We start from the raw sequence: 3,390 nt of genomic DNA, 5'->3' as shown, positions 1-3,390 counted from the left end.
TCTTATGATTTATGTAACATGATGATTTATGATATGATATAGCATGATGTTTTATATGATTTATGATATGACTTGCTATGCTCTTATGATTTATATGACATGATGATTTATAATATGTTATAGCATGATGTTCTCTATGATTTATGATATGACATGCTATGCTCTTATGATTTATATGACATGATGATTTATGATAGGACATAGCATGATGATTTTTCTTAGATAATATGTTATGATGCAACGTATTCACCATATGATGTTAGATGATCATATTTCCATGCTTATATGTTTATATGTTTATGCTTGATATGTGGATTTTGTGAGTAGAAAAGGATCTTACTAAGCCTTTGTGCTTATAGTTTACTTTCCTTGTACCTCAAATAAAGGCAAAGAATGGATGACCTAAGGGAGCTGCAGGAGAGGCAAGGAGATGTGTGTGGTGGTGGCTCGGCTAAGATAAATAAAAGACCTGCTTATGTTATTTTGTTATGTTAACATGAAGTAAGTGCATGAACTATGTGTATTATGTTATTGTCCCGCATGACTTCAGGATATTTCTACTGTTTTACTTTCGAAAGAAATTTTAATATGCATGTATGTTTCCGCAATAGTAATGGTTAAGTAAAGAAACCCCGCCCTACTAGCAGGAGGGGCGGGCGTTACACGTGTACAGCACACGACCATGCTCTGTTTTGCTCCAATTGATACTTCTCCTCCTTCCTAGCTCCCCCGACACTTTCATGCCCATGAAGAAGTCATGGCCAGCTCATGGAAGTGAAATTTCAAGCTGAAAACAAAACAAAAAGCAAAGTAAAAACACTACTAATGAACAACAAAATCATGGAATGAATCTAATTAAAAGGAACCCTTGGGTTGCCTCCCAAGAAGTGCTTGTTTAAGGTCTTTAGCTCGACCAATCTTGATTACTCCTCTCTTTTCCTTGCCCTTGGAGGGCAGACATATTTGTCACTTTTGTTGGGAGGTCTTCTCCCAACATCTTCCACCACATTATTTTCTTCATTTGGTGGCCTCCCATGAGGATGGAAATTCCATTCCTCTAGTTTGTAAATGCTTGCCCTGCTACAAGCATTTAAGAGAGAAGAGACATGGTTAGAGGCTTTTGATAAATCATATTCCATCCATTCCTTACCAATCACCAAAGAAAGTTTATGATTTTTAATATTTATAATAGCTCCTGCTGTAGCAAGGAATGGTCTTCCCAATATGATAGGGATTTTTGGATCGTCCTCCATGTCTAACACAACAAAATCGATGGGGATTATACTCCCACCTACTTCTACCGGCACATCCTCAACAATACCCATAGGGTACCTGCAGGAGTGATAAGCAAGTTGTAGTGCCATGGTAGTAAGTTTAAAATTTTTGAGACCTAATTTATTACAAATAGAATAAGGAATGAGGCTAACACTTGCCCCTAAATCACAAAAAGCTTTCTCAATAAATTCAGTTCCTATTTTGCAAGGAATATAAAAGCTTCTGGGGTGTTTCAACTTTGGGGAAGTGTTCTTTTCAAATAGAGCGTTGTATTCCTCTGTAAGTGCAATGGTCTTTATGTCTCCCTTCCTTCTCTAGTTTGACATGATGCCCTTCAGGAATTTGGAAAACATGGGCATTTGAAGGATTGCATCGATGAGTGGTACTTCAACACATATTTCTTTTACCTTCTCCAAGAATTTGACAAACTCTTCATCCTTCTTTAACATAATAAGTCTTTGAGGAAAAGGGACTGCTATACTTTGATGGTGGAGTGGAAGAGTCTCTTCAACCTTAGTGGTACTCTCCTCATCAACTTGAGTCTGATTTGGTGCTGGAGGAGAGAGCTCTTCTTCAGTGTGAATCCCTTTTGGAGCAGTCACTTGGGGATCTCCCAAGTTTCATCTGCTCCTAAGCTCAATTCTATTGCAGCGCTCTATGGAATTGACATCAGGCTTGCCAAGTAATTGTCCTGGTGCTCTAGAAGATGAGGAAGCTAGTTGGGCAATCTGACTTTCGAAGATCTTTTGATGTCTATTAGAATTATTCATTCTCTGAGTGAGCTTTAAAATGTCTTGTTTCATCTCATTCCGAGTGGGCATAATATCTTCAAACATCTTTTCAATTTTAGACATAGGAAAGCCTTGAGAAGATTGTTGTTGAAAGTTTTGTTGCCCAGATAGAAAATTAGGCCTTGCCCTCATAGATGGTCCTTGGTCTTGATTATTTCTATAGGAAAAATTTGGATGACTTTTCTATCCTGGGTTGTAAGTATTTTAGTACGGGTTGTTCTGCCTTTGATTGAAACTCATGATTGCATCACATTGCTCTAATTGATTGATTTGTGCAGTGATAGCTCCTAATGGACATGAGTCATTTGAATGTTCATAACTTCCACATACTTCATAAGAAGAAACAATAGCATTGGCCATACTTGAGCTAGCTCCCATATTCTTAAACTTTTTTGTAAGAGCATCCAGTTTTGCAGCCAATAAAGTCACTGCATCGACATCAAATTTTCTTGATGCTTTTGCTATTGGGTTCATACAAGAATAGCCACCACTTCTTTCATTAGCCCATTGATGGTGGTTTTGTGCTACGCTCTCAATTATCTCCTCGGCTTCATCCAAATTCTTGTTCATAAGTGCCCCTCCAGCAGCTGAATTAAGGGACACTTTTGTATGATAGTTGATGCCATTATAAAACGTATGTAGTACAAACCACCTTTCTAAACCATGGTGTGGGCATTGTCTGAGCATACTATTATATCTATCCCAAGCTTCAAATAAGGATTCAGAGTTCGCTTGCTTGAAACTTGCAATAAGATTCCTCATATGAGCCGTTTTACTTGGAGGATAGAATTTATCAAGGAATTGTTGCTCATATTGTTCCCATGCGATGATGCTATTTGGAGCCAAAGAGTTTAACCATTGCTTGGCTCTATCTCTCAATGAAAACCCAAATAATAGTAGGCGCACTGCCTCTAAAGGAACACCATTCATTTTCATTGTGTCGCATATCTCATAGAAGACTTCTAAATGTTGTTTGAGTCTTCATGCGATCCTCCACCAAATTGATTTTGTTGTACCATGGATATAATTGCAAGTTTGATCTCAAAATTATTTGCTTCAATTGAAGGCCTTGAAATACTTGATCGAAAACCCCTAGCATAAGGTGTTGCATAATCTTTTAGTGGTCTATTCACCATAATAGAATGTTCTTGTTCTTCTTGTTGTCTTTGCAAAATTTTTCTTCTATGAAATGTTCTGTCTATCTCAGGGTCTAGAGGAAGAAGTTCTCCTACAAAGTTAGATCTTCGCATACACAAGAACAAGATACCAAGATATGTTTACAAAAGAAAATGAAAGAAAGAGACTAAATCAAAAGAAAAGAGAG

At 37.4% G+C, this 3,390-nt stretch overlaps 1 non-coding gene across 1 annotated transcript; it reads left to right on the top strand.

The window, feature by feature from the left end:
* Positions 1-2,724: 2,724 nt before the first annotated feature.
* Positions 2,725-2,830, top strand: LOC122039317. Its single transcript, XR_006128166.1, has one exon. It is a non-coding gene; the product is annotated as a small nucleolar RNA R71 (small nucleolar RNA).
* The last annotated feature ends 560 nt before the right edge of the window (positions 2,831-3,390 follow it).

This window comes from Zingiber officinale, chromosome 1A, assembly GCF_018446385.1.
Source record: "Zingiber officinale cultivar Zhangliang chromosome 1A, Zo_v1.1, whole genome shotgun sequence".
Classification (NCBI taxonomy): domain Eukaryota; kingdom Viridiplantae; phylum Streptophyta; class Magnoliopsida; order Zingiberales; family Zingiberaceae; genus Zingiber; species Zingiber officinale.
The sequence above is the reverse complement of the archived record's forward strand: the minus strand, read 5'-3'. Positions and strand labels throughout refer to the sequence as shown.